The following is a 9685-nucleotide window of genomic DNA, read 5'->3' as shown; positions in this document are numbered from 1 at the left end:
GCGATCCCAGGTGCGGGGCGATGTTGAGGCGTGCAGCGCCAGAGACAAGGGAGCAAACAGGCCACCTGGTCCTGGCGCTACACGGTCATCAAGGACAATGACCAGACCTCAGAGAGTAAGCCAGTAAAGGTGTTACCAATAGTCTGTGCCCAAGTGCAGATGGCACCGGAATCCCAAGGCCACCAGCTTCCTGGCCGGGCCTTCATAAAGACGGCCAGTGACAGCCCTGCAGGGCCACCCCGCCCATTCTAGAGAGCCTTTCCTCTCCGTTCTCACCTTCACTTAATACACTTCCACTTCATTTCACCCTTCCATGGCAGCGAGGTTCATTCCTCGGCCCCGTGAGACAAGAACCGGCGACCCTGTATCAGAATGACACCCAAGGGTGCACCTCGGCGGAGCTCAGGGTTGCTTGCAGATGGAAGGTCTGGGACGTTGAAGGCCTGAGTAAGGTGCAGACTGGAAAGCAGAAAAGTCCGTGTGAAAAGTTGTCAGGATCCTCTGACCTGCCTTTGTGCCAGAGGGAAGCCATGGGACTTCCCTTTGCTGGTAGGTTACTTCTCAAAAGACTAAAATCACTTCCCAAGCCAGGCTTGGCCTGGAGACTTGCTTTAACCGGTCGAATGTGGAAGACACGACGTGGTGCCAAGTCTGGGCTCAGGGCCTGAGGTTTCCTTTAGTGTCTACTCCCTCACCCTCTGGGAACCCCACTGGGCTGCGCCCCGGATGAGAGCGACGGAGGGTGCCCCCGCCCCACTGCAGCCCACCAGCTATCCCAACAAACAAGCTCCAACGACAGATTCACGAATTAGCTGGACAAATTGCCCAGAAGAGCCTGTCTTAGATTGCTGACCCACGGGATCTTAGGCTAAATTAATAGCCGTGTTTCTTTAAAACCATTGTGTTTTGTGGTGGTGGTTTTTCTTTTCTTTCTTCTTCTGTTTTTAATGCGGCAAAAGTTGCCAGGGTCACCTCCCTGGGAAACTAGAACTTGAACAAGGAGGTCTCCTGATGCAGGGTTATCAGGTGGAGTAGTGGGTAGGGGTGAGACCGGACCTGGTGAGGGGGGATTCACGAGAGGGGCACACCTCTGCCTGTTTCCCAGCCGTGACACGAATGGAAAGCCCCTGCATCTGGGTGCTTATCTGCCAGGAAGGAGAACAGAACAGTCTCTGTAGGAACCCGGGGAGCCCAGAGAACCCTGAACAGGGACATGACGTGGGAGAACCACGTCGGTCTGCTCCCAGTGAGAGAGTTTATTACCAGACCTTAGTGCATCTTCCACTTATAGCAGGAAAAGTCACGGACAGTAGAAAATCCAGATTTCTGCCCTGTCACATACCACCGCCCCATCACCATGCATAAAATTCAAGCAGCTTTTAGGCGCATTACTCCCAAATATTACAGAGCATCCAAATGTGGAGGAGGAGATATTCTTCCTCTACCTTCTTATACTCAGTGGTTGAGGCTTATAAATCAAGTTGGTAAAAGATTAACAGGAGAAAAAAAAACCCCAAAGTTTATTTATACATGCAACATGCATACACATGGGAGAACTCGGTGGTGAGTTTGGGGCTTATGTACCATCCTAACAGAGGGCAATAAATTGTGGAGAAGGGACAAGACAAAAGAAAAAGAGTGTGGACTTCAAGGGGTGGCAATTGTGGATGGGGAAGTATCTGGAGAAGTTAATGGACGATGGAGGACGTTTCAGTAAGCTTTGCTTGTACAGGCCCAACTTGGTGCCGACGTCTGTCTCCAGTGATATGGTCATTTGTCATGATAATGGTCTCTTCCAGCACCAGAGAGGAGTGAGGAGCGGGGAACATCTTACAAAGGGGAATGTAGACCCTGCATTTAGACAGAAAAGAGGATAGAGAGCTTTTCCTGAATCTGCTGTTTCTCCATTGCTTTCCATGCAAAATAATTCTTATGCCAAGGTGACCTATTTTGGGATGGTCTATTCTGATCCCCTTCACAAGGATAACCAGAAATCTGAAAAGAGCTATAACATGAAAAGCAACAAATACATGAAGGAAAAAAGTAGACAAAATAAATGTCAGCAGTGTGGACAGTGAGAATCAACTTCAAAAGATCATGTCATTAATATGTTCAGGGATGTAAGAGAAAAGAGTGAACCTACAAATCAAGGACCAGATGCTGTGGGAAAAAAAAAAAATCAAATGCTAGGTAGAAAGCTAGGAAATTAAAGAATCCTAGTGAACATTAAAATTTCAATAGAAGCATCGGAAAATAATGTTAACGCAGTCTTCGAGAAGGTAAAACAAAAACGGATGGATGCTTGGGAAGAGAAGAAAATGAGGGAATCAGTCTGAGATTGGCTGGCGGGCACTTGAGAACAGGAGAGCAGGGAAGGCAGCTAGGGGTCTCATCACAGCATCTTACACGTGGCTTTCCCCAGCAGGGAAGGATTGGGCTTTCCAAACCGAGAGGGCCACCAAGGCCCACCAAAATGAATGAAAAAAAAAATGCACACACCATTAACATGAGTGGTAACGCAGATCCCAAAACATTCTGAGGGAGGGGGTGTACTTTACAAAAGAGGGGATGAGATGTTAGCAGATTTCTCAATCAAAAATAGAAGAAAAACTGAGGTATGCCCTCAAATTCTGAAGAAAAAGGATATTCAACCCAGATTTCGTACTGAGTCAAATTAGGAAACAAGTATGAGAGTAAAAGAAGGCTATTTCTAGAGATGTGAGGGCTTAAGAATTCATCCCCCAGGCACCATGTTCCAGGAAAACTGCTAGGAGAGGTCTTTTGTACAAGTGAGAGAGGAAGCCACGGAAGAGAATGACGCGGGGACGCGGGATTCAGAACCAGGGACCCACCCAGGGAGAGGTGGGGAGCAGCCCCCGGATGGTGCTAACGCGAGGCCCCAGGAGAGCAGCTGCACACTCCAGAAGTCGGAGCTTCCGGGGGAGGAAACAGGGGAGCCCATGTGTAACCTGGTAACTGAGCAGAGTAACCGCCCGGAAGAGGCTGCCCCGAAGGTCAGATAGAGATACAGATGAAGAAAAGCTAGGAAATGTCAAGGATGTGGCAATCATTAACTACAACCAAAAATGTATGTAATAAAGAGACTGAATGCACAGTGCAGACTGCACATGACGCAGGGAGAAGAGTATTTATATGGCTACAATTGAGGAAGCACCAAGAAGATGTCTGTCCTCCTGGGAGATGGGGGGGAGAGCAGGGCACAGCCGGAGACCTGAGTCCTTGTCTCTCGTAGCAGAAGGTCTGTAGAAAGGGGAGACTCTTGAGTGAAAGACCCGGTGGACCCACTCTGCAGTCTGCCAGTACTGAGAGTTTGAAGAACTGCCTGACAAAAGCTCCTGAAGATAGAGCAGACACAGACGCACGACACACGAGGGCCCAAATAGTCCACCCATATAGACGGAGGACCCCCCCACCACCACCCAGTAAGGTCTGATGCGCTGGGACTGTGGGAATTCAGCGAGCAGCAAACTGCCCGAAGGGTCACCCAAGAAAACGAAACACTTGGGCAGCACGGAGACTGTTCAGAACAAAATTAGTGTTTCCCCTTGTTTCTCTGTAAGACCAAAACAAAAAACAAACACATGCATACAAATAAGCAAACATACAAAGTTTGGGGGTCATTTTCTCCAAACTAACTGAAGCTACGTCTTGGCATCCCGTCGCAGAGGGCTCCCACGGTGAACCCCTCTGTGAGAGCTGTGACACCGGCATCTGTGGCGGGGTGAGGCCGTGCGCCAGACTGGGGTTCTCAATTCTCTCCTCCCTCCCTCTGCGGTGCAACCTCTCCGTGCCCCGAGCCAAACCGTGCTTTGCCAGGGGACTTGCTTTGGCGAATGGAATGAAGAGCAGCAGAGGCAACGCACGCAGAGGTTTCAACGTTCTCGTGCGATCAGGTTATGCTCCAGGTCTCCCAGGACAAAAACACGCCCCAGAGAGCGACTGAACCAAGGGAAGTAGAGAGAACTGAAGCCAACTGAGGTCAAGACCAATTGGCCCTGAAGCTGGAAGAAGAGCCAACCTATAGAATCACAGAATCATAATCAAGGAAAAAAAAAAAAAAACTTGGGGGGAAAAAATGAAAAAACAAAACAAAACAAAACTTGGAGTGTCTGGGTGGCTCAGTCATTGAGCATCTGCCTTCGGCTTGGGTCTTGACCTCAGGGTCCTGGGATCGAGCCCCGCATCCCACTGTGTTCCCTGTTCAGCCCGCTTCCCCCTCTTCCCTGGCTTGTGTTCCCTCTCTCACTCTCTCTCTCTGTCAAATAAATAAATAAAATCTTTAAAAAAAATACTTGCATCTGTAAACCACTATGATTCAGGATGATTTTTACACAGCATTGTAGTGAGAAGCACTGACTGGTACATATGGAGAATGTGCAGATTTTGGAGTCCTAGACATCTGGGATCTGTTCCTGTGTCTACCACTTATCACTTGTGTAAGGCTTGGAGACAATCTTACTCCTCTTAGGTCTCATTTGTTTTTTAAAACTGAGATATAATGGGGCGCCTGGGTGGCTCAGTGGGTTAAAGCCTCTGCCTTCCCGCTCGGGTCCTGGGATCGAGCCTCGCATCAGGCTCTCTGCTCAGCAGGGAGCCTGCTTCCCTCTCCCCCTCTGCCTGCTGCTCTGCCTACTCGTGATCTATCTCTCTCTCAAATAAATAAATAAAATCTTTAAAAAGAAATAAAAATAAAATTGAGATATAAGCCCCAGATCATACTACTCACCATTTTAAAGGATGCAGTTCAGCGGTTTCAGTGTGATGAGAGAGTTCGGCCATCATCACAATATAATTCAGAATGTTTTCATCAACCTGGAAAGAAACCCCATACCCACAAGCACTTACTCCTCATACACGCACACCCTGACCCCTGGAATCCACTATTGGTTTTTTGTCTTTATGATTTGCCCTTTTTGGACATTCTATGTAAACAGAATCATACAGTGTATACCTTTTGTGTCTGGTTTCTTAACTTAGCATAATGTTTTCAGGATTCAACCCTTTAGTATCATGTACCAGTATTTCACTGCTTTTTAAGAATCAACGATATTCCACCATATGGTTCTATCACATTTTGTTTATCTGTTCATTACTTCTGGAACATTTGAATTGTTACCACTTTTATGACTACTATGAGTAATCCTGTTTTCAACATTTCTGTGTAAGTTGTTGTGTGGACATATATTTTCAATTCTCTTTGGTCTTTACCTAAGAGAGGACTTGCTGGGTAGAGTTGGGTAAAGTCAGTCCTTTGACTATGTCTTTCTTCAGCATAGTGTTCACTATTCTGGGGGTTTTCCTTTACATCTGATTGACTTTTACATGTTGGACCAACCATACATCCCTGGGATAAATCCCATTTGATCATGGCAGAGAATCTGTTTTAAATATTCCTAGGTTCTAGGAATGTTCCTACATTGCTAATATTTCACTGAGGCTGTCTACACCTGTCTTCATAAGGGACATCGGGATATAGTTATCTTTTCTTGTGATGTCCTCTCTAGCTTTGGGACCAAAGTACTACTGGGTCATAGAATGAACTGGGAAGTGTTCCACAACCTGCCATGTTTTGAAGAGCTTATGAAGGAGTAGTACTAAAGTACTGCAGCAGTACTTTAGACCTTTGATAGAATTCATTAAAGAAGTCCTCGAGGCTGGGCTTTTACATTTTTGTAGGAAAGTTTTGACTATTAATTGGATCTCTTTACTTGTTGTGGGTCATTCAAATTTTCTATTTCTTCTCGGGTTTTGGTAGTTGGTGCTTTTCTAGGAATTTGCCTATCTCATCCAGGTTATCCAGTTTATTACTGTGTTAGTTTGCTATTGTTGCCAAAACAAATTACCATTAATTCGTGACTTTAAACAGAAGTATATTAAATATATCATCTTATAGTTTTATAGGTCAGACAGATCTCCTTGGGCTAAAATTAAGGTGTTGGCAGGGCCGTTCCTTTTAGGGAGCTCTGCGAAGCATCTAGCTTCCTTTCCTAGCTTCCAGAGATCTTCTGTATTTCTTGAGTCAAATTCCCCTTCCTTCATCTTCAAAGCCATAAAAAGGTCAGGTCCTTCTCACTGGGTCTTATGTGGTCCTTTGACCATAGCCTGGAAAAATTTTCCACCTTTAAAGACATAAATGATTAGGTTTGCTCACCCGCATCATCCAGAATAATTTCTCCACTTCCAGGTCCTTACCCTCAATCACATGTGAAAATTCACTTTTGCCGTAGATGGTCACATATTCACAGATTGTGAGGATTGAGGATAGACATCTCTGGGGAGAGAGGGAGCCACTGTTCTCGCCGTAACTGGCATATGGTATTCATACAAGTCTTTATTTTTGTACTATAAGTAGTAATGTCCTCTTATTCTTTCCTGATTTAAGTAAGTTAAATCTATTCTGTTTTTCTTTGTAAGTCATTATCTACTTTGTCAAACTTTTTAAAGAACCAGTTTCAGTTTCCTTGACTTTCTCTATCGCTTTTCTATTCCCATTTCATTTCTTTCTGCTTCTAGTGTTCATCATTTCTTTTTTTTAAAAAATATATATTTTTATTTATTTGACAGACAGAGATCACAAGTAGGCAGAGGCAGGCAGAGAGAGAGGAGGAAGCAGGCTCCCCGCTGAGCAGAGAGCCCGATGCGGGACTCGATCCCAGGACCCCAGGATCATGACCTGAGCCGAAGGCAGAGGCTTTAACGCACTGGGCCACCCAGGCGCCCCTCATCATTTCTTTTCTTGTGCTTGACTTGGGTTTTAGTTCGTTATTCTTTTGCTAGTTTCTGAAGGCGAGCGGCTTGCAGCATTTTGAATATATCATCCACTGACTGTCTGATCCCCGTGGCTTTGTGTGAGAAATCGGTTCATCTTCTTGAGGACAGCTTGCACACGATTAATTGCATCCCTTGATGTTCTGAAGGTTCTCTTTGTCTCCTGACAGTTTCATTATGATGTTTCTAAATGTGCCTCTCTGAGTTTATCTTCTGTGAAGTTTTTTAATTTCTTAAATATGTTGATCAGTATGTTTTCCACCCAGTTCAGGAAGCCTTGGCCATTTTTCTTCAACTATTCCTTCTCCCCCTTTCTTTTCCTCCTCCTCTTCTTCTGGGACCACCATTATGTAGACGTCGGTATGGCTGATGGTGTCCCACAGGCTTTTGGTTTCTCAGGCTCTTCTTTTCTTTATTTTTTTCTATTTCTCACACTAAATAATCTCAATTGAACTGTTTTTAAGATCACTGATTCTTCCAGCTGCTCAAATCAAGTACTGGGCTGTTGTGGCCAGTTTTCATTTCACTTATTATACTCTTCGGCTTTGGAAATTTTATTTTTTTTTTCTCAGCATTTTAAATTCTTTATATTCTCTATTTGGTGACACACTATACTCAATCTGTTACTCTTCAGACATAGTTTCCTTTAGTCCTTGAATATATTTATAATAGCTGACGTAAAGTTTACATCTGCGCTTTTGTAGTAATAGTTTTTATCTAACCCATGTTAGATACACCCAGAAGAATGTTATTCAGCCACCAAAAAGAAAGAAATCTTGTTATTTGTGACACTACGGAGGGACCTTGAGGGCACCACCCTAAGGGGGATACATCAGACAGAGAAAGACAAGCACCGTATGTGCTCACTCACGTGTGGAACCTAAAACATCAGCCACGACAAAACAAAAAACCAGATCTGTAGACACAGAGAAACAGGTGCAGGTGGGAAGGGGGAGTTGTCTAATGTACAAACTTCACAGATAAATCCTGGGCGAATAGTATACAGCATGTTTATATTTGAAAGTTGCCAAGAGAGTAGATCTTAAAAGTTCTCATAAAAATTACTAATAAAAGTAAACTAGTGGAGAATCTTCTTGGGTTAGTATATGCCTTCAGAGACCACATGTTTCCCACTGACATTGAGAACAGGAGAGCTCCTGGGGCCACGGCTGGGGACAAAGGCTCTCCGAGAGTCCCGTGGGTCCCAGAGGTCTCTAGGGTTACAGTACCCCGTGCAGATGGACTGCAGGACATCCCACTCCCTGTATGTGGATACTCCCAGCCCCATCGCCCCTCCCCCAAATATCCTGCATCTCCAGGAAAGGAAAGGAAGTGAGAGCACGCAAGGCAAAGTCAGGCCTTCCTGGGCTTCATCGGTCATGCTGTGCAGGCCTTGTCCTGGCACGGAAGTGACTTCGTGTTGATGACCGTCCCCAGAACCGTGAGCGTCCGCAGCCAGGCCCTGAAGCACAGGCTGGTGGTGGCGCGGGCACCCAACAGGATCAGCCCAAGGAAACCCCACAAACCGCAGGCACACGCTGCACATTCCGCCTCTTGCAACGGGTCCTTGCTTCCCCCAGCAACCCTAGAATTTACTCTAAGTCTTTGCAAAGGGTGTCACCCAGCGGTGAGGGCTCCCGAAGCGCACAAATCTCTCCAAGATGCCGTTTGTCCGGCTGGACATCAGCCGTGAGAAACACACCTCAGTCACACAGCCAGAGGCAAGGAGCCAGTCCTGAGCTACGAGCTGCAGATGGGGTGATGGGACGCAGGCGGCGGAGGGAAAGACTGTGTCAGCCGCTGGCTTTCCCGCCGCCTCTGCCGCCCGCGTCTGGCGTCTGGCCGAGTCTGCCCGAGGGAGAGGCTGGCCCTCTGGCGTCGCCTTGGGCACACTCAGACACTGTCTCTCCTCTCCCTTTCTTTGCTTCTCTTCTTTCTTCCTAGCTTTCTCTTTGGCTGAGAGGGTCAGATTCAATGGTGTGTTCTTTCTTCAAACTTTCCAAACACACACAAAGGTTACAGCAAGCACGCAACAAATCCGCAAGGCTCTATCACTGGCCTTGGGCGTGACCTTGAGCCAGTTTTGTTAGTCTCTGTTTCCCACTCCTGTTCCCGCTGCCACCCATGTTTTCCTGGAGAGTTTCAAAGCAAATCCCACAATTTCAGTCTTAAATGGGGCATTTTTGTCTCTAAAAAGTAAGCATTTTTTAAAACCCTATCCAAAATACATTGTCATACTTCTCTAAGTTAACAACAATCCCTCAACATCACCTAATACGTAGTTTGTTTCAAAATTTCTCAAAAAATACCTCTCTTACTGTTGTTTTGTTCAGGCAGGCTCCACTCAAGGTCGCCACGGCACGTTTGGCTGACAAGTCTCTGAACCTCTTTCAACGTGTGACATTTCTGTCCCCGGGCCAGATGTCTGGCCGGCTCCACACCCCACAGTCTAGATCTTGCCGAATTGCATCCGCCCAGTTGTCAAACATTCAGAAATAACAGAAGTAAAACCAGTGAAATCACCAAAGTAGCAATTAGTAAAAGTTTATTGTGCACACACCCAAAACCGGGAGCACCAGACCAAGCAAGGCATGAGGCTCAGGGAAGCGCGGTCGTAAAGCAACTCATATGCCAAGAAGGCAGCGACTCTGCATTCCCACCAGGGACTTATAATGCTAGAATGTTCTTGAATAAAGGGGATTGGTCAGTCATTACCTCATATCAGTTTGGGGGACAACTTAAGTTCCACTTGTGATTTTCAGGGGCACCAGCAAGAAGTGACCCAGGCAACTGAGCCTCACTTGTTCTGCTAGATAAGCTAAATTGAGTTTGGCTTATATGACTAAACCGGTTCTGTCTGCTCAGGAAAACTTCACGTCTGGTTGCCATTTGTGTT

General features: G+C 46.1%; 1 long non-coding RNA gene across 1 annotated transcript; it reads right to left on the bottom strand.

Annotated features, from left to right (window-relative positions):
- Positions 1-274: 274 nt before the first annotated feature.
- On the bottom strand, positions 275-9258 carry LOC123386987. Its single transcript, XR_006607575.1, has 3 exons — positions 9099-9258; positions 4748-4833; positions 275-459 (listed from the first exon to the last, which is right to left on the bottom strand). It is a non-coding gene; the product is annotated as an uncharacterized LOC123386987 (long non-coding RNA).
- Positions 9259-9685: the final 427 nt, after the last annotated feature.

This window comes from Mustela putorius, unplaced genomic scaffold (genome assembly GCF_011764305.1).
Source record: "Mustela putorius furo isolate JIRA1106 unplaced genomic scaffold, ASM1176430v1.1 tig00000680_pilon_pilon_pilon, whole genome shotgun sequence".
Lineage (NCBI taxonomy): Eukaryota > Metazoa > Chordata > Mammalia > Carnivora > Mustelidae > Mustela > Mustela putorius.
This window is presented reverse-complemented; position numbering and strand designations above follow the sequence as displayed.